This window comes from Chelonoidis abingdonii, chromosome 4, assembly GCF_003597395.2.
Source record: "Chelonoidis abingdonii isolate Lonesome George chromosome 4, CheloAbing_2.0, whole genome shotgun sequence".
Classification (NCBI taxonomy): Eukaryota; Metazoa; Chordata; order Testudines; family Testudinidae; genus Chelonoidis; species Chelonoidis abingdonii.
The window spans coordinates 87,038,785-87,065,665 of record NC_133772.1 but is presented as its reverse complement, the minus strand read 5'-3'; the positions used below and the strand labels follow the sequence as shown (position 1 = coordinate 87,065,665).

The window sequence follows — 26,881 nt, the reverse complement described above, 5'->3', positions numbered from 1 at the left end:
GCAGTATCGTCCAGACTGGGAGTGAAAACACTTGCATTCTATTCCTGGCTGTGCTGCTGACTAGCCAAGTCACAACCTTTCTGTGCCTCAGTTACCACATTCAAAAATGGTATAATAGTCCGTATCCATCTTTGTAAAACTTTGAACTCAATGGATGAAATGTACTCTATAAGTGCTAAATAGTGGTAGTGTTGTCTGGGAGTGCAAGGTACTGCCGCAGCTCAGGGTGTTTTATATAATTGTGTTGCAACACTGTTTCACTTGGTGTAGATTGAGATGAAGAGGATTTTGCTGTAGTCAGTGTTTATGGATAGGACTGTCATTCCAGTAGAGTAAAGAATAAAATCTGAGTTCAAATTCCTGTTAGATAAATAAATTTGCATTAGTTATCACAAGCCCCTATTTAGATGTTTTCTTGGAGAGTCTTGACTAGGAGTTTTAATCATAGGGAAAGTTGAAATGATCTGATTTGACTAGAGGAAGCACTACACTTGGCTTCCTAGACACAGTTTCTTTCCGTTTCTGTACCCTCAAGAAGTCAGTATATGAGGGATGAGGTTTTAGTAATGTCTCAGACTTGCTCTAATCAGTGACCCTTGCTCCTCAATGCAGCTACCTCTCTGCTTATGTAACACTTTTAAAACATGTTTTTTCTAAAATTATTATTTATAATTAAAGGTGGCAGTTGGCACTTTCACATCAAATGGCCATTTTGTCCTGGTGCGGTGTGATAGGGAACTGGAAACAGAGGAGAATCCTGATGGGGAAACTGGTGTATTTTATTTTGAAGCAGACATGTCCCAAAGGCAAAAGGATTTGCATTAGCACTTGGTGGATGACCTGGACCATTCAAAATCTCGGGGATACACTGAAAGATTCTTGATGTCTGATTGTTGGGTCCCAAGTAACTGGTAGCTCCTTAAATCCAAGTCTCATTAGTGAGCTGTGAAATGGAGCTCAAGTATTCCAAAGTCCTGTCCCAGTCTTCACCACACTCATAAAATTTTGATCGATTATCTGGGGCAACGACCAAAGATTTGCAGGAGATACTAAGGGGAGGTGGCTTGGACCTACCTGGTTTCAGGGCTTCAAGGGACCAGTCAGCCCCGGCTCAGGTTAGAGCAGACCTGAGTTACACTTAACTGTCAAATGTTCGTATGGGCCTTGTGTAGCTGAAGAATAACCAGGGCATGGAGATGTCCTAGCCACAACTCCTCCCTCTCGCTCTGCACATGCCCTGTTACATCTGTAGGACAGCCCTTTGTGCTTAGGGACTCTGTTGGGGGGTGACGACTCAGAGCTGGCTGTGCTCTGTGGCTCCTGCTCTGGGCCTCCTGAACAGGGGAAATCTATGCAGCTGCTTTGTGGCCTCTTTGCACCAGTGTAATGGGTGTTAATAGGCACATGGCAGCTAGAGACCCTGCAGGACCTTGGTCAGGAATCTGGAGCTGATGTTCCTGGGGCACTACATGCATTGGCATAAAAAATCCAAAATGTATGTGCTGCAGGATCTGAACCTTTCAGAACACTAGGTATATATGAATGGACCTTTCAACAGGCAGGAGTAAGCTCTGAAGATCCACTTCTATTTGTGCACTGGTGAAATCTTAGAAATCCTGTTTGGGAGAGATGACTAGAGAGTAAACACAATTTTGGGGACAGAGCCAGGTAGGCATATATGGCTTCCTTCAATGCCATGTCTAAGGAGGTGTTGCCGTAGTGCTGGGAATTCAGTGGTCTCTTGCCTCAATGCTATTACAAGTCAAGAAGAGGAAATGAGAGCCCACTTGTGTGGATTTGGTTAGAGCTCAGAAGGTGAGATGAAGTGGAACTGCAAACAGGGATAATTCTTGAGGCTTTGATCCTTCCAGAGCCCAGGATAAATTTGCATTTGTGTTTAAAATGAAATATTTGGAGGTGCCAGGCACCTAATGAGATCTTTGCTCCAGCAAAAGATTTTGTGGCACCTATTAACCTAACTTCAGTCTTGCACAGGTAAAATAGGGTCTGTTGAGTGGGTGGGTGGGAGGGAAGGAGGAGAGAGCCAGTCTGTAGAGGAAATGCTTCTCTCAGGGTTAAAGACAGAAAAGGAAATGTTATTGCTAGTTCAGAGCAGTATATGTTTCCAGAACACACTGGTAGGTCCACAGTGCCACCACACCTGGCCTCTGGGGACATCTGAGGAGTGAAACAGGCAGAGAGCTCTTGCTATAGAAGAGGGGACTGTCAAGATATAGTACTGAAATGCATATGAAAACTGTTAGGTTAAAGCTAGGGATGATTTCTCCAAGGAAATGCTTTGCTGTGTACTCCCGGGGGGAGCTGCGCACCCTGGACTCACATAATCTGTCCTGAATTAAAACAACAATCCCTAAATGTGCGACTTATACATTTTGTCTTGTTCCTGGAATTTATTGCTGCGTATACAGCAATAAAAATGGGTGTCACCTACAATGATTTCTTGATTGGGAGGAGAAAAGTGGTTGGGATGACAACTCTTTTTCCCTATCTCACACTGGCTTTTCTTCAAATATTTAAGTTCTGAGGTGAGGCTGGTGTGTTCTCTTTCTTTGTACATAGTGTAGTAGGGGTGCCTAAACATGGCTTAGCAAACAGTTATTCTGTACTATGCAAATAGTAACTCTGTACAAAGGGCATTCACCCCAGCCTACGCTGACAATGATAGCTCAGAGAGGTCTGCTCTGTTTCAGAGTGTCCTTGTTCTGCTAACTGAATAGTTTTGATTTTCTTTGTGGCCATTGTACAGTTCCACTATCTGCCCAGTAACCAAAGGCATCCAATTGCAAAATAGACTAGCTCAAAACAACAGACCACTTAAAGGTGCCTACTGACTTGTTCCACCTTTTGGGCCAAATCCTGAGAGGAGCTGAGCATCTGTAATGCCCATAAAAGTCAGTGGACAAAATCCTGAGGCCCTTACTTGATTTCTTTTCTTTTTCTTTTAAACAATGAAGTTTGCCTGAGTAAGGGCTAAGTAAAACACTTGGGATTTGTCCCTCTGGGAGTTAAATCCGTTCAGCACCTATTAGGGAGCTTATAATCAACAAGCCAGCCTACGTCAGTGTTGACTTCTAAGAAGAGCCCTTTCATGCAGCACAGCCCTCCTTCTAAAGGGGTTGTAAGCAGAGCTTGAAAAATCCACTGTCTCCTTCACCCTGGTGAGCAAGGTGCTTTCCCACACCAGTGATTCTGTAGAAGCTGATGACAGTGCTATTTCTTTGTAAAGGAATGTTTCTGGCTGTGAAATTCTGTTTCTTTAAATCTGTAGGAGGAAGCTAGAAGGGGGCAAAATCTTCAATAAAGCAGAGACAAGTAGGGTTGCCAGATGTCTATTTTTTGACCAGAATGCCCGGTTGTAAAGGGACCCTGGCAGCTCCGGTCAGCACAGCTGATTGGGCTGTTAAAAGTCTGGTCTGTGGCACAGCTGCTGGCTCTGCGTGGCTTCTGGAAGTGGCCAGCATGTCCCTCAGGCTCCTAGGGGCAGGGGCAGTTGGGGGGGCTCCACACCTGCCCCTGCCCATGGCCAGGTGCTGCCCTGAGCATTGGCTGCACAGGTCCCATTGGTTGGGAACTCCAGCCAATGGGAGCTGCGGGGGTGGTGCCTGTGGGTGGAGGCAGCATGCAGAGCTCCCTGGCCATCCCCGAACTGGAGGGACGTGCCAGCTGCTTCTGGGAGCCACCTGAGGAAAGCGCTGCCTGGAGCCTGCTTTAAATTGCTTGTAGCATGGCTTTGGGGGGATGTGGCAGTACAGATTCTTATTGCTCTGGATAGTAGACTTAGTCTTTGGGCTAGTACGTAGGAATTGCTCTGTCAGATCAGACCTGTGGTCCATTTAGTCCAATATCCTATCTCCAAGAAAGATAGATACTGGGTACATTTTTCAAGGTTTGCTTTCTGGGGCCACTGTTCTCCCTGGATGTCTGGTCATCATGGCTCAACCACAAAGGACAGGGAAGTAGCATATGCCATCTGCTCAGATGTCGTCTGCCTCCAATGGATCCTTCAAAATCTGTACAAGAATCTGTAGGCCCTGGATCTTGTGCCCCCTCCTTTGCTACCACTGGATTTGGAGAAAATGCTATGAGGGGGACCTTGTGAGGCTTCTCCCCGAGGCCTTCCAGATTGGATTTCTTGTGGGAGGCGATCAACTGATTTGGCTCTTTGTGACCACTTTCCCTCCCTTTTACTGCTAATTTCTCCTAGAAATCCTCTGAGTGGATTGATTTAAGTCAAAATGATTTTAATCACCTATTTTAATCATTTAAATCAGCAAGCAGGAAATCTTGATTTAAATCATTGATTTTAATCATGTTTTGCATTTGTACTTCAGTTATTTTGCTAAAAAAAGTTGACTGTCATTGGTTGGTAACTATTAAAATATGTTGATTTGCCTCTAAATATAGCCTTTTCACTCAGTTTGGTGCTTCTTTTTGCTAACCAGGAGGATACATTATATCTATACATGTCTATTTAAGCAATTATATGGCTTAACTTACATTTATTCATATTCTTATTTTTAAATTTTTTAATTTGTTAGAAAATGGTGAAGGATATATTTCTTATTTACTAGATTAATTTTTTAGTTGTGACTTGTGTCGAGCTCTATTTAGAAATTCAAATTTAATTAAAGTGCACAAAACCAGCATTTTACTTTTTGTACTTTCATGTTTTGCAGTTCAATCTAACTCAATTAATTGTTTAATAAATTAACTGATTGTCTTTGTCCTTTGGATTTTAGGAGTAGTAGATCTCATCCTTTCACACCTAGTTTTTATTTATGGATTTGAAAAGGAAAACAAGCTTTCCTACTTTTTCAACTCCCAGTTGGTTTCTTAACTTTGAATGAACTAGTTATTGAACTGAACTAGTTGAATAAACTAAAATGAAGAAAATATTCTCTCTTCCCTTTCAGAAGAGGCTACTGCCGTCAAAAGCTGGTTTGCCACTTTTAGCAAACTCTGGTTCGAGGAACTTCGTCAGTAACACACACTTGTTCAGTAGTCTGACTTTATTTAAAACTTAGTAGCAAACATATTATTTTAAAATTTAATTTAAATGATTTTAATGGATTATAGAAAGTTTAGGCCTCAACATGTATTGTCAGCTTCAAATTTAATTTTTAAATATGTTTATTTTTAAAAAACAAACCTTTAATTTAAATTAAAATATCTGATTTAAATAAAAACCAGTTCTTTGTTTTATTTAAAAAAATCATCAACTGCTATCCACCCTAATTCCTCCTAAAGTTCTTGCAATCCTTGCATAATCTTAAGCACTAAGTCATAACTACTTAACAATAACTATCAGAAATGTAAAGCTTAGCCAAATACACAAAGTGCTGGGAATCAGCTCTTGTTGTATCTCTATGCAGATATAATTCAAACTGTTACTTAGTTCATCCACACTTCCATTTTTTTGGTCTAAATAGACCCATACCGACAATAAGCAAGATTTAGAAGGATGGGATGGGGTTGAGGAGAAGGTCTTAGATGGAGGATCAGGACATGATTATCCATTACCTTCCTTGGTGATATTTCCACCTGTGGAAAGAGGGTGTTAAAGCCTGTTCTGATCTGGTAGCATTTTGGCTTGATGTAAATGACAGTACAAGCTGCAAGGCAATGGTGAACTCAGGTGTTATGGTAAATGAATCATAGGTTTAAGAATCAGCTCGTCCTTGCTGCCCCAAATGGCTATTTCACCCCTGCTCTCTATTACGTTTACAGCAGGGAGAATAGCAGGTGCAGGTTTTTTCATGTGATAGTTTTAAGACAAAGGGATACCAAATCTCAGCAATGAGTCACAGGAGTACAACAGACTATAAGCAGCACATAGATCACTTAAAGGGGTGAGACTTCACTGAGGCTCTGACCGGGAAGAAGGCTTTAATAGAAGCTTGGTATTATTTACAACAGATATAACAATGGACTAGGAACATCTCCTAATTGCTGACCAGGTCAAAATGTGTGTTGTGTGCAAATCCCCACATAGGAGACTGAATGCTCTATGAAGTCCCTATCATAGTTTCCTACAGTTCCTACCTTTGTGGAGTTGGGTGATGATTTTATCATCATCTCAATGGCTATTGATGGCAGCAACAGGGGTACAAACCAGATCTGAGGGGCCATGCTGCCTGAAATGTCCTGCCTCCTCTCTGGCAACATGGCAGAGCAGTGGTGGCAGGGACTCTTCCATCTGCTGCTGCGCTAGAACACCATCCTGAGATGGACTCCACACTGTGGAGGCAGCCCACAGGCAAGTTATTACAGTTTCAGGCTGCACTAATTTTGCTCCCAGTTCTTTACAGGGTCGGTAGCCAGGGAGACTGTGCTGTCTTCTCCACAGTCTGCCCCTGAATGCTACAGAGAGCTCTCTCCAATGTATGTATGGGAACAATGGGAGGAGGAGAAGTTTTATTGAAGATCCTTGTGTGTACAATCTGGACCCAGGACATTGGGACAGCCACAGAACAGGCGTATCCCAGAAATTTCTTCCCATGTTTTACACTGAGTCCATGGCATGCTGGAGAGGACTTTGGGTGTTTAGTCAGTGTTGTGTGAATACTCTGACTGTGCAGACATGATCAGGAAAGCTCTACGTTAAAATCTCAGTGCTTTGCATTAAGGAGCTGCCAGTAATTTGTCAGATGACCATTATTTAGCACTTTACATCTTCAAAGCATTGTACTCCCCAAACAGCAAAAATGAAAATCCCTGTGATATTTTAAAGATGGAGAAGCAGGGGCACAAAGGGATGGAGTCACTTGCCCAAGATCATAGAGAGATGAGATTAGCATTCAGGAGTTCCGGCACCTAGTCATGTGCCAGATCATGCCTCTCTCTAGAGTGTAGCTGTATTTCTGGTTGAATATTATTTTATATATATGTTTCCCCCCCTTCAATTCTCCATGGTTGTTAGTCTGCCTGGAGACCCAGCTCTACAAGAGCACCACTTGGAAGTTCCTGACTGCTAGTTCTCTGTTTGGGCCATTGAAACAGTACCTCCCTGTTACCCCAGTTAAGTATGTCTTTGTCACACAACATGCAGAGCCCAGGAATTCCAGGAGCTATCAGTTTCCACATGGAGAGCTAGTTGACCCCCTTCTGTTCTTGTTTCTTTCACCCAAGGACCAGGGGGGTGAGAGGGAGAAGAAAGAACACTTTTAATGGGCTGAAAAATGCCTATTTCATACTATTTGGTGACAGTATTGAAATGTACTGCCTCAGCTGCTGAGATTTTCACCCAATAAATACTGAAAAGCAGGAGGCTCATCTATTTACCAAAGGACTATAGTATGTGCTAAAATGTAAAGGAAACTTCACAGAATGAAACCCACATCAATGAGATTAGGGTAAAAAGTTAAATTCTTAATTCTGAATGACTGTCAGAAGTCTCACGTTACATAGTGTAGGCATAGGATTAAAAACCACTCGAATCCTGATGGAAAACCACACTGATAAACCTGCTCCTTAGGACTCATATTTCCAAGAATCTTCTTCAACTCCCATATTTCTCCCCACCACTGTAAAGACTATGGAATCTTATTCTTTGTGACGTGCATAAATCCTATTAACATTAAAGGGAGTTATATCGCCTCTTTTCCCTTCATATCCTCATGGGGGAGAACCTCTCTGCCAACATTGATGGGAGAATAGGTAAAAGGGGGTGAGAAAAGGAGTCTACTCTTTTCCTTAATCTCAGTGGAACACAAATACCTGCTGTCCACAACCCAGGTTCCCTTTAGTGATCATAATATTCACAATGTGTGAAGTGTAGATTTTCAAGGGTTAAATTCAATCCTAAAATAGATGCTTACTAGTGTAACTGAGGACAGATTTGACCCCCAGTGCATCCATTGTGTGATGGGCACAATGGATGAATCTAAATGGAGCAGAATAGAATTTTTGCAGGTCTGAATTTTAGTAACAGAATAAGATTAACCCTCTAACTCCACTACATCAAAATAGAATACACAAGTAGGATGTTTAGATCCAGTATGTTTCTTTCCTAGAAGTTTTAGACCCTGCTCCTATTGAGTTCATTAATTCAGGACTGTATCCTTAGAAACACTGTATTTGCAGATTCTGTCAGTGAGTGCCTCAGAGGCATGAGGGGTTGGTTGGGGCAAGGTCCTGTATTTGCATAATGATACAAAAATAAGAACTTAATCTCCTATCTACATGTGCTGAGACCTGCATCTGACATAGGAATCCAATTTGTCTGAGAAAAACTAAACACCACGCTATAATGGGGAAATAAAAAGCACCTAAAAAACGTAATGCTAAGAAAAAAAAATGCACTGTAGATGAGTTGAATGCACTGTAGATAAGTGTAATACCAGTGATCACTGCTAGGAACTTTTAATTTGACAGGGAACCCGTGAAGTCCTTATCTTTCTCTCTTTGCACCCCTCCCCCCTTACGAACTCCATTGCCTTACTGTTCACACTTTCCATAAAAGCAGAGCTTTTAAACTGAAGCAGACCTCTGACCTCTTCACATGACACCTGGAAAAGGCAGATAATGTGATACTTTCTGGTTATCATAGGACACCTAGAAACTCTATAAGAAGATACCTCTCCTTTCCTAGACCATGCCTCTGGAAAGCTTAGCAACCAGGACCCCGCCTTCTTTGAATTCTGAGAATATCATGCAGACTGGAAAATTGGGGCTCAAATGTAAAGATTTGCCGAGGGGAGACCTCCCCACACACCTCTTTCTTTGGTCCATTTGGTGGGAAAGTCTTTTGACAATTCAGAATGTGCCTTCGCTGGAAATGTTAATGAAAGCTGCAATATGCTGGTGCAGGGCTAGGAAAGAATGTGTGTGGCGGTTAGAGCTCTAGCACGGGGAGTCAGGACACGTAGGATATATTCCCTGCTCACTTACTAGGCTTGGACAGATTGCTTAACTGCTCTATGACCCAGTCCCCTCCCTGCTCCCAAAAGGGGATAATAAAACTCAGGTACAGTATAGGAGTTTGTAAAGAGCTTTGAAAGTCTCTCTGGTAGGACAAATTACTATCATCGTCTATGCTGTTTGGGAGGGGCACTATGGGTATTAGACATTGCGTGCAGACAAGCACATCTCAGGTAGCCAGGGCATTGACAGCCTCTCTGCCACTATATTCAAGAAGGAGCTCTCGGATTTGGGAGGGGGAAGAAGTCCCTTATCCGTAATAAATATACCTCAGTGGGAGCTGACACCTGCAAAGGTATTGCGATGGGGGTTGGGGAGGTGCTGAAGGACGAAAGGGAATGCTCTTCCTTATTCATTTTGCTGGTGCCTGAGTCATCTGTTTATCTGCAGAATTGGTCTGAGCAGTGGTAGTATAAGATTCTCCCACCCACCCTGCTCTGGCAGGAGTGAGAGAGAAAGATATTCTCTCCAGCCAGAGGCTGGATGACAAACTTGATGAACACACAATTGTGTGTGGTATATATATGGCCCTTAAAGTCCTCAGCTTCTCTGCTGAAACTGCCAGCAAGGAGGCCAATTAATGCTAGTAGTAGTGTTTATAGTGATGTGAATGTTTGTTCATGGAAAATGAGACTGAGACCCCCAACTTACTTCACCAGTGCCATGTGCATTTCTGATGGCACTGTCTAAATAATAATAGTAGGTCATTGATCATCAAGAGCTGTACTTAAAAAGGAGAAGATGAGCTTTTGTGTATTCCTTCAATGTTTAATATATACATGTTCAGTTGAGTAGTAGGATCAATCTCTGAGGAAAGGCCCAGCACTAAAATAAGAAGGCTGAGGTTCATTGGCAGAGCTCTGTTGAGGAAGCCTTCACAGTTACTTGCCTGTCTGGATGGAATGTAAGGTCTCAGCTTCCTCACTTCTGAGACCTTTTAAAAAAAAAATCAGCAAATGTTTACCAGAAGAAACAGAAGCGCCTACTGGAGCAAACTTTTTTATTGTAATTGCTGGATAGTGACATAGCTAGAATCAGTGTGCGATGAATCTCAGTGTTATGAATACCTCGAAAATGGAGGTTGTTCGTAACTCTGAAATGTTCATAATTGTGAACAAAACATTATGATGGTTCTTTCAAAAGTTTACAGCTGCACATTGACTTAATGCAGCTTTGAAACTTTGCTATGCAGAAGAAAAATGCTGCTTTTCCTTTTTTTTTTACTAGTTTATGTTTAACATAGTACTGTATTTGCTTTTTGTGTCTGTGTGTCTGCTGCTGCCTGATTGCATACTTCTGGTTCCAAATGAGGTATGTAATTGACTGTTCAGTTTATAATTCTAGTGCAGGGATTGGGAACCTTTGGCCCATGGCCTGCTAGGGTAAGCACCCTGGCAGGCCGGGCCGGTTTGTTTACCTGTCATGTCTGCAAGTTTGGCTGATTGTGGCTCCCACTGGCTGTGGTTCACTGCTCCAGGCCAATAGGGGCTGCGGGAAGCTGTGCGGGCCAAAGGATGTGCTGGTCGCCACTTCCCGCAGCCCCCGTTCGCCTGGAGGGGCGAACCATGGCCAGTGGGAGCTGCGATCGGCTGAACCTGCATATGCGGCAGGTAAACAAACCAGCCGTTCCGCCAGGGTGTTTACCCTGGTGGGCTGCATGCCAAAGGTTACCGATCCCTGCTCTAGTGTTCGTAACTCTGAGTTTCAACTGTATATTCCAGTTAAAGCCAGAGCTAGATTTACCTGTCATGGTGTGAAAAGTGTTAACTGAACTCTACACCCAAGTTGTAAGACAAGAACACGACTAAGTTTGTTCTATTTATGAGGGAGAAGAGAGTTCATGGTTTAGTGGCGTTAGCACAAGACGGGGAGCCAAGAGCTCCTAAACTTGATGAACACAGAATTGAGTGTGGTGGTATAATGTAGATGGAGTCAGGTGCTGTAGCTCCCCATCCTGCTAGATGAGGCCATTAACAGATAGAGGCCCCATATTGCTGTGTCCTATTTGAGATACCTTGACTGGAGTTGCAGTGTTGCCAACCCTCAGTGTTCAAAAATCATGAGTTTTTTTTTAAATAGTAATTTTTGGATTCTTTTAATTTGTCTTTTGGATTTTGGGCCTTTGAGGAGTCACATTTTTCAAGCTTTTCTCTGCAAACACTAGAGCAGGGATTGGCAACCTTTGGCATGCGGCCCATCAGGGAAATCCGCTGACTGATCAAGATGGTTTATTTACCTGCAGCGTCTGCAGGTTTGGCCAATTGGAGCTCCCACTGGTCGCAGTTGCCATTCCAGGAAGAAGCGGCCAGCACATCCCTCGGCCCACGCCGCTTCCTACAGCCCCCATTGGCCTGGAACAGCGAACCGTGGCCAGTGGGAGTTGTGATCGGCTGAACCTGCAGACACTGCAGGTAAACAAACCATCCTGGCCTGCCAGCTAAAAATTTCATATGTATATATATATAAAGCTGAGATTCTCATGCAGTTGCATGACTCCAGAAACTGGGGTTTGAAGAACACGAAATTTCAGGAGATTTGAAATAAGACAAAACAATTGGCAAAAAAGAATCACAGGCTCATGGTGTCTCAACTACGGCACTCAAAATCAGTGGCCACTTTTGAGAAAGTAGGCCCTAGCCTTTCTCTGCTCCAGGATCCCCATCTATGACATAGCAATATACTACTTCCCTATTACACATGGTGTGGGTGAAGACCAATTCATGTTTGTAAGGTTCTCTGAAAATGAAAAAACAGTGAGGAATGTGCAGATTTTACTAGCTGGCTCTTCTTGCCTATGTTAGTAAAGAGAAATCCCAAACTGGACTGGAGCAGGGCTCTTCGTTGTCATCATAATGTATTTATCTTTCAATAAATTATTCACCTCTCATGCTTGCTGTTTTTTTCTAGGAAAGGTGCCTGCTTTTGCCCAATCTTTTGCTTGGTTAAGACACAAGGAAGTCAAGTGACTACATACATTTTAACTTACAGGCTAGCTGCTGAATATTTGCTCTGTTGGGGAGACTGAAGGTGGGGGAAAATATGTATAATGAACAATGCCTTCAGGCCTGCCTATTATAGCAGCGATTTGTGACTCCTACTGTGTGTTTTGCAGTGCATGGTTAGGTTGCCACATGCATGGTTTTTGGCCTAATCCCCCTGATTTTATAAGCTTTGTCTCCATTTTTTGTGTGTTAGTGCTCACAATTCAGTATGGCAGTCATACCACAGGCCTGCACTGTGTTAGAGCTGCTGGCACTGTCATGCATTGTATCTTCTGTGCAGTCGGGGTCTCTAAAATCAATCCTCCCATCCCACTCTGAGAATAGGCTTATTCCCACATGAAATGCGTCAAGTCCTTACTCTGCTCAAACTTTCACTTAAACCTAGTTATGGTTTGACTAAAGATAGCTTGTTAAATTACCACATCAGAACTATACCGTACAGCCACTCCTTTCAGAGGCATCTCTAAAAAGAAAAAAGCTGAGGCTTGTTTATTTTCCTCTCCACCTCTTCTTCCTTCACCCCTCACCGGAAAAAAAAAATCAGCTAATCAACCGTTGCATCTATTAAAGTTTTTTAGTCTGTGGGATGCTGCATGCAAGAGCAGATCCTGCAGAAACCTCTTGCACCTGCAGGGGAAGTGCTCCATATACGGTATGGACGCTGGCAGAGTATTGATTCAGAATAAAATTTAAATGATTCTGTTCGTTTTGCCACATCCTGTTTCCCTCGTTTACATGTGCGCCGCATTGTTATGAGGCAAGTAATTTTCAGTTTGCTGGAGCTAGAGATGGGCTTGAACTGCAACAGTTGGAGCCTGTTCCTTCAGAGGTGTTGGACCAGAGCTTTGTTTTTCTGCTCATAGACAGAGGGGCAGGTATGAAATTCAGATCTAGATCTGGGTTTAGTGTGCAAGCTCCCCAAAATTCTGGGATATTCAGACATGATTTTAGAATGATTTCATTTTAACCTAAGTCACTAGTGTTCCTGATTTCCTACTCTGATGAAAGGAGGCAAGAATTTGATCATTTGATTATGCAACTTGTTGCCTTGCAAGTAGGTTGCCTCGTGTAGGGTATGACATCACAATGACAAAAGGTTTGACATGTTTGAATCTCCTGACACTCCCCCGTGGTCTGGTCTTCAGTAACTCTCAGGTCCTGTATATCATGGGACCTTGGATACCACAGTGAAAACATTGCCACTGTGTGGACTCCTATTACACCTGTAACACACCTTCTATCTATACTGTATTACTCCCAACAGTGCGTTTGGAGGAAACTTGTTCTGCACAAAGGATGTGTCATTCTTTCACTGTAAGCCCCCATTAGTGCAGTGCCAGCCTGGACCCCAATGATCAATGTAATGGTTGTTCCATTGGTCCTCCCTCCCAGTGCAGTCCCCAAATCCTACTGCCCACCCTGCAGTGACAGCTCAGAGTACTGCCTCTGTCACTAGTCATGCCTGAATTGCCCTGACTTCCCTGGAGTTGCTCTGCAGATTCCCATGGTATTTGGATTTAGGACTCACCAAATACCCAAGCAAAGTAATGTATTTGAAAAATCCAGTGTAAATGGATTCTTGTAATTCCTAATGAGGAATGGACATTTCATAATGGTGCATCAAATACTGTAGTTTGACTTATAAAATTGCTGATTCCAGAGTGTGTGTTCTAAAGGAAGAAACCCACTCATTCTCCTCAGCAGACTGAGGCCATGGCCACCCTACAAACTTTGGCCAGTGAAAGTTATGTTGGCATAAAGCTGCCTCAGTTACTAGCTTATGTGCATGCATACTCGCCTCCTTGCACTGGCGCTGCGTGTACTCATCAGGAATGCTTGTGTCAATCCGCAGCACACCGTGGGTAGGTATCCCCGTGTGCAACTCGCCACCATCCAGCGCAGCATATTTTGGGAAGCTTTGGCAATTCATGGTGGGGCCAGAATAAGCTGGGGAGGGAGTGACTTGGAGCAAGGACTCAGCTTCCCAGTGCAACTGACTCCATCCCATAATGCTATCAATATCCCATAATTTTTGTGCTTTTTTTCAAAATCCTGCAAACTGCATGGCCCTACTCCCTATCCACCATCTCTGACAGAAGCCTTGAGCCTGCACAGCTCTGCACTATTGTTGTAAGCATTGCAAATACAGGATGCATGATCTTGCAGTATTATTTGCAGAACTGCAAGAAGACCCAAACCAGTGGGGGACATGGCTATTTCTTGGAGGACAGATTGCTGCAAGACACAATGAGAACCAACTCAAGATTGTTGGTGTTCACAGAGCAGCTGTACAGGGTGGGACACCGCTTCTGGGTCCAAGAAATGAGCATAGACTAGTGAGAACGCATTGTAATGCAGGCTTGGGTTGATGTGCCGTGACTGCAGAACTTTTGGACGCCAAAGGCTACATTTCTGGAACAATGTTCCAATTTCACTGCAGCCATCCAATGCAGGGACACCAAACTGAGAGCTGTACTAACAGTGGAGAAGCAAGTGACACTTGTGGGAGGGATAGCTCAGTGGTTTGAGCATTGGCCTGCTAAACCCAGGGTTGTGAGTTCAATCCTTGAGGGGGCCATTTGGGGATTGGTCTTGCTTTGAGCAAGGGGTTGGACTAGATGATCTCCAGAGGTCCCTTCCAACCCTAATAATCAATGATTGAAACTTGCAATGCCAGATTGCTGCTGTCAGTGGAGCTGGAAAATCCATGGTGATGGACTATTGTCATGCAAGTGTTCACAGTCATTAATCACCTCCTGCTACACAAGACTGTGACTCTCAGCAAAGTGCAGGATGTGATGGATTTGCAGCAGTGGGGTTCTGAACTGTGATGGAGCAATAGATGGGATATGTATCTGTATTTTGGCACCAGACCGTCTTGCCAGAGTACATCAACAGAAGGGCTTCTTTTCTAAGGTTATGCAAGCATTGGTGGATCACCAAGGACGCTTCACTGACATCAGTCTTGGCTGATCAGGGAAGGTGCATGACACTTGGATCTTTAAGAACACAGGCCTGTTCAGAAAGCTATAAGCAAGGACTTTTTCCCCAACTGGTTGATTATCATTGGGAATGTTGAAATGGCCGGAGTGAACCTGGGGCACCTAGACTACCCCTTGCTCTCCTGGCTCAGGAAGCCATACACCAGCCACCTCAACAACACCAGAATGACAGCTGAATGCACTTTTGGTAGATTGAAGGGATGCTGGCATTTTTTATTCACACAAGGTTGGATTTCAGTGGAAAAAAATCCCAGTGGTTAAACACTGCCTGCTGTGTCCTGCATAGTATTTGTGAAGCATAGGGGGAAAGATTGCCACTGGGATGGAGGGTGGTGGTGGAGTGGGTGCCTGGTAAATTTGAACAGCCAGACCCAAAGGCTATGAGAAGAGCATAACGCAGAGCTATGTGGTTTAGAGTGCTCTTTCAAAGCCTCCCTAACAGTGAGCCACAGTAATGTGTTGTGTGGTGTACTGTGCTGTACTTGGCCACGCTGTTTTGGGATTGTGTAGTGCTTGGTGTACATCTATGAATATTACATGGTCAGTGCATCTGTTTTTGTGGTGCTTGCTGTACATTGATGATTATAACACTCATTGTCACTGATCCTGTGAGTTATGCTGTACAGTAACAAGTAATTGCTAGGCACTCTGCAGCATATATTGTGAACTAATGAAGATGAAATGCGTTCCAGATTTTTATTCTGTAATAGTGGGGGGAAAATCTGTGCAATTTAAAAGCAAATCCATTACAAACGTAATAAATTAATAGAACAAAACTTATGAAGGGGAAAGAACATTCATGTCAATTTCAGCTACACATACACCAACCGTAGCTTTCACAGGTCAGTGTATGTGAAGCTGCGACTGTCTAACGTCCCCCGGGGTGGAGTGGTAGGGATGGGGCAGCATGCCACTGATGCTATGTGGAATGTTGTACAGGGGCGGGGGGAGGAAGGTGCTGAAATGGAGTTCTCCATGGACAGCAGAGGGAGGTGAACCTGGGATTGTTGAACCTGTAGGTCCAGAAGAGTCTGCAGCATCTGTATTTGCTGCTGGAGAAGCCCTATTATTATGTCCTGGTACATCTCCCTCCTTTTTCCTGCTGGGCCTTTCTCCTGTCCTTCTCTAGGCTGTCTGATGCGTTGACCCTCCAGGCCCTTTGCTCATGGTCTGATGCAGCACTGGCTTACAGGGTCTCATCAAACATGTCATCCTAAGTCCTCTTCTTTCTCTTCCTTATCTGGCTCAGCCATTCCACGGCTGTGGAGAGGAACCCTTCAAGGTTGCAATGGCAGCAGCTGCAGATAAAACACAGAAGTACCATTGTCAGTGTAGTCACAATGGAAAGCAAAAGTTAAGATTTAGAACTCCCTTCCCTTCTTTCCCTAAAGTTTTTTAAACAAGACCTGCTTACTGACACTTCTTCTTCCGAGTGCCTGTGCATGGCCTCACTCCCAATAATGGGGAGTATGGCCCACCATGGATGAGGGAAATGAGGAGGGAATTGCTCGGTTGCATGAAACTAGGAGTATAGGGCAATGGCCACTGAATACTGGCACCATTTTCCACAGGCAGTGGTGATTTCAGCTGGTCCCTCACTCCTGAGGGTAACAGAAGCAGAGACACCACAGCTGCTTCTGGCATCCTGAAGTCGCCTGGGCCCATATGCTGCTAGCCTCTGTACTACAGTGGTGCCTGCCACAGTTATTGCCGACTGGTGCGGGAAAGTGTCGTACAGCAGAGGGGGAAATAAGGCTGCCACCCCTAGAAACCTTCAGGAGAGGACTGCTGAGTACATCCATTAAAATTTCATTGAGCTGTCTCAGGAGGAGTCAAGAGACAGCTCATAAACAAACTGCTCTGCTTGCGCCCCCTCTCCCCACGCCCCCTCTCCCCAGCCTAACTCTATAGGGGAATCAAAAGCAGATAGCAACAATACCTTTCTTTGCTGTACCTCTCCCTTTTCTAGTACAAGCAACTTAATGAAAAGTTAATAGCTGTGTACTGTTAAGTTGGAGAAGCCATCAATAAATCACTATAATGAGAAATAGAATTACACACTTACCCGAGATTCTTTCCTCTACATAGGGCTCGACTGCCATGACTGCCTGGTCTGCAGTGGAGACTCAGGCAGGCCCTGGCTCGCGGCACACCTCCCTGCCGCCCAGTTGCAGGATGTACCCCATCCTCCTCCATCTCTTCATTGTTCATACGAGGGGCCTGTAGCCCAGGCTATTCAGAGGTATCAGTGGTGGTCTGTAAGGTGTGGGGGGATCTCCTCCAAGTAGGGCATGCAGATCTTTGTAAAAGTGGCAGATCTGCAGCTCAGTACCGGATTGACTGTTGGTCTCCCTGGCCTTCTGATATGCCTGCTGTTGTTCCTTTGCTTTCACACAGCACTGCTGATGATCCCTGTCATTCCCCTTCTCCTGCATCCCCTGTGCAATCTGCTTGTAGATATCCACATTTCTATGGCTGGTCTGTAGCTGTGCCTGCAGAGCATCTTCTCCGCCAGGCCCAGGAGATTAAATATCTCCTATCTAATCCAAGCCAGAGCGTGCTTGGAATGTGTAGCCAGCATGGTCAGCTGGCTCAGTCGCACACAACACTAGGGAGCTGCTAGGTGTGCTTGCCAGGCTGGATAATCAAGAAAAGACATTTCAAAAATTCTTGGTGCTTTAAATGGGAGGGGGACCTTCCAGTCTCCAAGACGCTGGGCAGGAGAGTTCACAATTGTGACCAGAGCAGTGAGTGTCGTGCATTCTGGGACAGCTGCTGGAACATTGTTGACATAAGTAATGTAGTGTCTACTTTTGCGCTACATCAGCCTCAGTCTGTCAACAATGGCTCAGTGCCGCTCATGGAGAAGGTGTTATGTGTTGCTATAACGGGGCGCTTACATCAGGCAGCTTACGTTAACCTAATTTTGTATTGTAGACCCAGAGTTAGGGTGATGGAAAAGTGGTGTGTTCTTACCTCAAGTTTGCTAACATGTGGTAACTAATAAGAGGTGAAATTCTAGTGAAGACAAGGCAATTTGTAGTTTTCACATGTTAGGTTGAGAGAAGTGCTGGGAGGGAGCCTGGGGTTTACCTCTACCTGCTCACATGTGTTGATAAGACTAGGATTATACCTCATGTTAGTTACCAGATATTCATTAACCTGAGGTAGGAACTCATATTTTTCCCTGGAGAAGACAAGGCCTATAAGGTTACAAAGCAAAAGCTATTTCTCATCAGGAATTAAACTGGGACTTCTATTGGATAGAGATATGCCTAGGACCCAAAATTCAGCTCTGGATGCCAAACACTCTGAGGTTAAGTTTTTTGTTTCTGGTGAGATGTGTGTCCCTGGTGATCTTTCATATTTACTCCTGGGGGCATTCTGTGCCAAAATATTAAAAATTCTGTGCACAATATTTTAAAATGTTGCAGGAGTAGAGAGTTAAAGAACCCCCTATGACAACCCAGTTCCTGTTTCTCTGCCCCTTCCCTCCCCTGCCTGAGCCCAACCAGGGGGCCAGACACCCACAAGCCCTCTCCACCAGAGCCTACCTGCGGGACCTCTAGTCAATGCACCCAAATCCCCTCCTCCCCAGAGCCCAAGCACAGAGCCTCCTCAGCCCACACACCTGTCCCCCTCCCTCCCAGATTCCAGGGATCCAGAGGGAGAAACAGCTTGATGCTTGATCCCAGGCTTGCATGGAGTTTCCTGCATGCCATCCTCTCCTTCCCTCAGGGCATGCTGGGAACTGCAGCTGTCAGGAACCCTTTAGCTCCTGCCCCGCAGCAATGTCTTCTGCTGAGTTCAGTGGCTCCTATTGGTGGATAGCAGCACTGCAGCCCATTTCTGTGGGGAAAAGGAAATTCTGTGCACACAATGTTAATTTCTGCATTGCGCAGTGGTGCATTATTCCCCCAGGAGTACATTACATTGCTGGATTGATGACTTTTAATGGCTGCACTCTGTATAGCGACATCAGCGAGTTCAGAAATAAGGGGAAAGTCTTGGTCACCTTACTCATGTGAATAGTTCCATTAAAATCAATTGGACTACTTGGGAGAGCAAGGCTATTATGTTGGAATGGGGGCTGGGGTGGTCCTCACTCCTTTTGATATCATTGTGACTCCTCACATGAGCAAGGCCAGTAAAATTTGGCTCTACATGTTTGTGTTGTGCTATTTCTGTTAAACAATGCATGAACCAGAGGTCCTGATTTTCTGGCACCTGTAGTTCACATGACACCTACATAGACTGGAGAACCTCTGCAACAGTGCTATTGCTGACTAGACCCTTTAAAAAGAACTTCATCCTGCCAAATTCATAATGCAGCAATACAGGGAAACAAAATTATTGGGCCAGATTTTCACCTGGAGTAAATCTTGGTAGTTCCATGGACTTTAATGGAGCTGAGCCAGTGTACACCAGCAGAGAAACTGGCCCATTCTCATCACAGACTTTTTCGGTGAAGATCTTATTTTAATTCAGGATTTGTATCAACTCAGTTCTCCATGTTTGAAGCAATCCTGTGCTTGCCTATTTTCTTGTCACTGCATTGATGGCCCCTCAGGAGCAGCTCTCACTCTGTAGAACTGTGGCTTCTATTAGCAAGTTTCAGTGTGTGCTTTATTTTCCCCTTCCCTCCTCCTTCCCCGATTTGTGTAGCAGATGGTGCTGATTCCCATGGTGATTCTTGATGCAGCTGAGGTCTCTTCCCTGATGCCTCCACTGTATCATGGAAACTCCCTCTGGTCTCTTTGGAGAAGAGAACACATAGCTGATTATTATCTTCTGTTTATGATTTTTAAGATCCTATTAGGATTATATTTCCCATTGCTGGGGTTTTTTGCCCCTCTCCAACCTGTTCCCAGGATCTTTGGTATGACATTTCCCCTCCCATCTGGGGAATTTTCCTTTACATTGTTGTCAGTTAAATTATTTTGCATTCTTGTATGCACAATGCAATTGCATTTGTAAATATTCCCTTTTGCCGCTCTATTTACATTCTCTTTCAAGAGGAAAGACTGACACCTTACAGATAGTCAGATCATTTTAGTCTCATTAAAATAGTTCATTTTCCTTCCTTATTTTGTTTTCTGCTGCAAAGTCCATATTAAAATTTTCATTTAAGTTCAACTTTAGCATTGAAGCTGTCCTTGGCCTCTCCCTCTCTTTTGTGACACCTCTCAAGGCTGCCAACACTCCTTCCTCCCCATTGTTCGAACCAACTATGTATCATGCTCTCCCCTCCTGGATTCCCAGCACTGGCTATATCAGATTCAGATGCCTCATTTTCACCTTCAAAACCCTGCAGAACTCTACCCTGGCCCTCCCACTGGCGTGACTCACTGAAATCAGTGCATTTATACTGGTGTGATTAGAAACAGAATTTGACCTCTTGTCTCTGATTCCCTGCTGCTCTGTCATTAGTGCCTTGTGGTCTTCTAATTCAGCTTTCCTTGTTGCTCCTTCAGTTTCCCATAAGTGCCTGGGCATTTTCCTGTTGCTTAACCTCCTAGACCCTGTGTGCCATGATACCTAACTCCCCTCCTTTAAACCTCTTTCAATATTCCTTACTTTTGGTTAGCCTTTCTCTGCTGGTCTCCACATTGGCATTCATAGAGAATGCTGGACCAAATTCTGGTGCTGTTGAAGTCCCATACTTTCTCCCACTGCCCCTCCCTTTTTTTGGGCAATTCTTACTGTTATATCTTTTTAGATAGTAAATTCCTTAGGGCAGGGACTTGCCTATTTTATTAGTTGTAATGTGCCATGCACACCTGTGCACTGTATAAATGTAGCAGTCCAAGGGGAGCAAGAGAGTGTGTCCTTCTGAAAATTCACCAAGCTCTAGTGATACAAGGAATTGCATCATCTTCACACCAAACTGAATTTTTCAGGATGGGGACTAGTACATCTGTGGAAGGACTAGCTTCAGTGTATGACTCTCCCCCTGGAGTGGAAATGAGAACAGAAAGGGGAGTGTAGTAGTTTATAGAAATTCTCCCCCAACCCCATCCTTGTATTTCTTCACAACGGGAGAGGTATAAACACGCAAGAGTCTCAGTTTAGGCAGATGTAGGGCACTTTTCAAATATTTGCATACAGACTTAATCTCTATTCATTCTTAATCAGGGAATTGCCACAGTCCTATGTTGTGAGAGAAGCAGCACAGTGGTTCCATGTGCTCCTTCACTAGTTCCTCCTCTGGGATGCTAGTACCATGTATGACATCATGGTCAGTCTCTCAGGTGAGTCCTTAGAGGCCTTGGCTGTCCCAAAGACACATGTTTCAGAGTTGTTTTGTAGAAAGCATTGTTTAGATCAAACCCAATCTCAGTTGCTGGATGCTGTGGCTGTTGGGTTCTAACTTAAATAGGAAAATGCTACCAGAAATTAACCATAGTTTCTTATGTCTGTCACTGGGGCTCAAATGTAAAAGTGTGCCTGGGAACTAAGGTTGGGGATGAGATAGAAGTAGAATCAGTGGCTCATGTGTGTGTGTGTGTGAGTGAGAGAGAAGGCTGATTTGAGTATCAATTATATATAGTCCCTAGCAGAGAGCAACAGCATCATCAAGCAAACAGTTTCTCTGTTCCAGGAACTTCTAATCAGCAAGGACTAACTCCCGGCTTCTTTCCCAGTCATCCTGGGCAAACGTGCAAATGTATTATTTTTAACCCTTATACATAAAGGTCTCCCTTCCACTCCCAATAATGGTCACTAACCACCTGTGTTTAGTAACCTAGATAGCAATACACCAAGTTTTCCCCAAACTCTAGTTGGCATTGTGTGGTACCAGTGGGACAACATTATATTTTAATTTGTAGATGTCTTGAACCAGTTTGGATTTAAAGGTGTCCTCCCTCCCAATGTCATGATTGTTGTAGAAACTGAGACATATTTTCCTCTCAGTTAAAGTGGTTTATCCTTCATCCAAGTCAAAGTTACTGAATGTGGAATTTTGGTCCTGTGTGAGAGAGATTCCTGTGGTTTTTTTTTTATCCTGTTTCTTACAATGCTTAAGGTTCACTTGGCAACATTGTAGGCCTGATTCTCCCCTTGCTTTTATTTTTCTCCACCATATAAAAATATATAGTATAGTCCCCAGTCAGTAGCTTCAGTGGAGATACTCTTTATTTACATGTGGGTAAAGGGGAATCAGGCTCCTTGCATTTCCTCTGAAAAGCAAATGGTGGTGTGATACAGTAGGAGAGCTGCTCTGTGCATCAGCCAGCAGTAAGGGTCTGTCGATCACCCTGAGTCTCTCTCTTTGATATGTTTTTAGCCAAGGAGGACTGAAAAGGACTCTTTAATTAGCCCACTACTCCAGGGAGCAGAAAAACTGGGACAGGAATCTAATCTGGCTTTCCTGGATGGCAGGGCACAGCAGTAGGTTGGTCAAAGAACTTAAATGTGAAACATTTTGTTTAAATATTTACATTTTAACCCTTAGGAAACTGGCCTGTGTTCCCACAGGAAGTAACCTTGCCACTGGCTAATCTCCATGCTTTTGCTAAGGCTGCTGGTGGGGACTGAATTAGGAAAGGTCTGCAGCCTCTAGGGAGTGGGCTGGAACCTCTTCTTGTAGTTAGTTAATCCTGCCCTGCTTCTCCTGTGGATGGTCTCCATCCTTTATCCCCAGACAGCCCTCTGAGTGGGAACCACCTCCTCTAGTTGTCCAGTTCTGTTCTCTCCGTCAGTCCAGGAAGCAGCAGTGAGGAAGCAATATATGCCTATGCCAGAGGCTGGGGATGTCCTGGCATGAATGGCAGACCAGCTTCTTGCTGACGAGCAAGCCAGCTCACGAGAACAGGTGAGTAGAGAGACTGAGTCTGGTGAGCTACTCAGGGTCCTTTTTCATACTTCATAGTGGAAAATAATGAAGGTGTTGGAGGGCTATTGTTGAATTCAAAGCTCTCCATATGATTGGCCTACCTTTACCTCTGCCCCGACAACCTTCCTTGACAGGGCTTTTCAATGGAACAATGAAACTACTGGTCAATACAGAGAGGCTGAACTACAGTGGGAGCCACACCTCAACTATGGAACACACTCCCACAAGGGATAAGAATGGCCACCAACCTCATGGCATTCACACCAAATGCAAAAACTACTCTTAGCTCGGTCTCATGCTGATATTATTCCATCCATTTAAACATACTGAAAAATGCAGTGCTTTTTTATAAGGCCCAAGAATTTTATTTTCAAGTTCACTTCACAGTTTGTATATGCTGAGAAAAGGTTTTTACCTGGTGTGCTCCCAGTGCTGAGAAACATGTGTGCAGCTGTCTGTAGCTTTGGCCTTCTGCAAAACAAATACTGAAATCTCACTTATTTTCGTTCCAAGGTTAGCCGCCAATTTAGCTACTCTTATTACCTTTGCAGCTTCCATCTAGAAGCCACACCTACACTTTTTTTTGTTTTAACATTTATTTCCACATTTTTCCAAGGAAACAATCACTCTTGGAGTACCACCAAGAATGAATTTGGCCCAGTGAGACCAATAATGGATTGAAGCTTTATAATCTCTGATACGCTGTGGTATTGAAAACTTTCTACATATCAAAAGGCAGGGCTTCATTAGGATAATTCAGATCACACACTTCATTTAAGATGTACAGCAAGTTTTTTTTTCCCCATTCCCAGTTTATTAAAACAGATTTCAGTGACGTTGGTTCTGGTGAAAGTTTCTGGATTTCCAGACCTGCAGACTGAAGTTCTCTATCCAAAGACCCTGTACAACACGGTCAGTGGGAGTGCAAGCTTCCCTCATATCTATTCCAACAGCATGCCTCCATAAGAACCTAGGAGCATTATATAGCTTTCTCTACACTGGTTTAGAAAGTGGATGGGTAAGGAATTAATGTAAGCTAAATTGATAGAGGGCCCCTCTAAACCAAAATAAGTGTTCCCACAAGGGAATTGCACCAATTTAACCAAACTGATTTAGTTTACTTGGTACAATTTCCTTGTGTAGATAAGGCCTTAGAGAAAAATTTGGTCTTCAAACACATTCATTCCTTTGCTAGGTGTGCTGCTGGTGATGGTAGTGCTAGTTAATGGAAACTTGTCCATTACAAAGCAAACTTCAATCCCCAACTCACATCTTATGAGTTACATGGATTCCTTTTGTTTTCTGGATAGGCTCGCCCATCTGGGATTATGAGAACCACTTTCGTGCTGCCTCTCCCCCAGTCCCAAAACATTTCTATAGAAGTTGAAACAAAGATGTAGGGAACTATGCAGGTGATGGACTGCTGGGCTTCATGGGCTCCCTTGCTGGGAGCTAGCAGAGGACTGAAATGGATGAGAACTTTAGTTTGTGGGATTTTAAGACTGTCAGACCATTTTTGAGAGAGATTGTAGGGGCAGGGGAAAGAAAGAGGCTTCCATTATCTAGGGCATATTTGTATTTAAAGGAAAACTCTCCTCTGGGGCCTGTTATTCTTGACAGCATCTCCAAGACTGTTATCGTAGCCCAACCAAGTATTTTCTTTCTATTTTAACTAGTGATTGTGTATGGGATTCTGTCATTCAAAGAGTTCTGGGTCCCTGCCTTGTAAGTACCCCCACAATGGTGATGTAGATTACAAGCTCTGAGGCACTTGAGAGGAGGCTAGAGGTTGGTGAAAGTGTCCAAATCCTTTCCACACGACCTTGAAGCACCTTGTCTTGAATTCAAAGTGACTGTTTGATTCAGAAATCCTATTATCTGAGGACTATTCACACAATAACCCTAACTGCCCCTCTGTGTACTATCAGGGACTACTAATTGTTGTAAATGTCTGAGTAAGTTTTTTTTAAACACTTTTAAATAAACCCTGAAAACACAGATGCTAATTTCACGGCATGGCATTTCTTTCCCTTGGGTTCCTGCTTTCTCAGGATTTCTCTTCTATTTTACATCAAGACATGGCAAAAAGCCAACACATGATGGTTTGGGAGCCATGCGCAAAGATCTCCCAACTCCTTTGAGTTGAGACTCCTCCTACTTCACAATAATTGTACTGTATTTTACTTGTCAATAATGCTTCTTACCCCATGATATCCTACTGCTTTGCAGAGAGGTATGTGTGTAGGTAGTATCCCCACTTACATAAAGAAAAATAAAGCACAGGTAGGTTGCATGATTTGCCCAGGAATCAAAGCCAGCAGGGACACTGACTCACAGTCAGAAGACCTTGCTTTCCTTAGTAACTTTAGTTACAAGCCTTTCTTCTATTCTGTTATAGGGAGGCTCCATATAATTGTGATTTGACTTCCAGTTTATCATACACAGACAAAGTTTCTCCCTAGATGTGCATGAACTTGGTAGGAAAAGCACAAAAGTTAAGATTTGGGCAGATCTTCGCCAAGGACTGTTGTTCTGTCCTATGAGAGGTCATGCTTAACTCCCCTTCACTCATCACTTGTGCAACAGTATGTTGGACAAGTATTATATTTAAATAGTTACATAGCTCTTAGTTAAAAAAAGAGTTAATATACTTCCAAGTTAATAAAACCTTTACAGAATAAGGGAGGAGCAAATAAATTCATCTTAAATAAGATGCAATCTGAACACTGACCAGAATTGAATCATTTTTGGGTGAGAAATATCTCAAAGTGAGAATTCTCCCCTGATTTCCCCCCCACCCCACTTTTGTTCACCTATGCACTTGCAGGTTGCATACAGAAATGGAAATGCCAAAATACTGTGAGAGCAATTGCTTTTATGAGCTGTCTGGACTTTCTGGAACCCAAAATTATCAGAAATCACATGAGTGTTATGTTCATATGAAATCTTCATCCTAACTATGCAAAACCAAGTGGCTTGGATCAGAATTGAAACTGAGCTGAACTACGGAATCTAGTGAGGTTACAGGATCCTTTACCAAAGAAGAGTAAGAATACTTTAAAAAAAAGCAAATAGATTGGGATTAAAACAGCTCATCAGATGTGTGTTTGGCTTTTGTGGTTTAAAAATTTCTGGAATGCAGAGGTTTGAGCTGAAGTTCTGTATTTTAGTTTGTAGACAAGTTCATAGACTGAAATTTAGCTCAGATTTTTCCATGTGTGGCTTCTGTTTGGGAGGCTCTGTCAACACTACAAACATATTTATGGTTCTTTTCTGCTGTGAGATTTCTGGGATGTCAGGAGTAATGGAACATGGAGAGGAGCGGAACTAGGGTAAAGGGACACAATAAACTTAAAACTTAGTTTCACAAGAAGAGTGAAAGAGTGTCAGGCACCACACTTCCCTTACAAACTCTGTATTTTTAAAAATCACATTTTTTATTTTCTATATATTTCTCTCTTACCTGCTGCTGTGTGAAAAGACTGGCACAATAGCAGGGAAATCCAAGTAAGACTGTACAGTTGAAAACAGTGAAACTGACTATGTGCAAAGAGCTGTCAAAAGCATGCAGCAACCCTACTGAAAAATGGAGAAACAATCACATTTCTTCTAGTCTCTCTTAGTGAGAATGACATTATGGCCTCATCTACAGTTAACATTTAGGTTTACATAGCTATGTTGGCCAGAGGTGTGAAAAATCCACACACCTGAGTGCCGCAGCTATGCTTGCCTAACCTCTGGTGTAGATTCAGCTCAATCAATGGAAGAATGCTTCTGTTGACCTAGCTACTGTTGCTTGGGGAGGCTCTGTTCTGACACCAACGGTAAAACCCTTTCTAATGGTGTATGCTGTGTCTATACAGTGGGGTTATCACACACTAGCTCTGGCACCATAACTACACTACTAGAGTACCCAGAAAGTACATATGGCCTAAATGTGACCAGTGACAATACAAGGTTAAAACAAGAATGTTCAGACAGAAATGCGATTTATGTTAAGTTGGCAATGTCCCTTTTAAAGACTGACCAAGAATGAGTTTCTGAAGGTTGTAGAGCATTTTTACTATCATCTCGTCATTCACTATCTCTCATCAGTGAAA

At 43.5% G+C, this 26,881-nt stretch overlaps 1 protein-coding gene across 6 annotated transcripts in view; it reads left to right on the top strand.

The window, feature by feature from the left end:
- DPF3 (double PHD fingers 3) overlaps positions 1-26,881 on the top strand; it is a 269,649-nt gene that overhangs the window by 73,625 nt on the left and 169,143 nt on the right. Inside the window, exon 1 of one of the 6 annotated variants that reach the window (XM_075065419.1) lies at positions 9,152-9,235. The exons of the other annotated variants lie outside the window; for them this stretch is intronic. The gene's annotated coding sequence lies outside the window, so the exon portion shown is untranslated. Of the gene's footprint in view, positions 1-9,151; positions 9,236-26,881 lie in introns of those variants that run through there. 6 annotated transcript variants of the gene reach the window in all.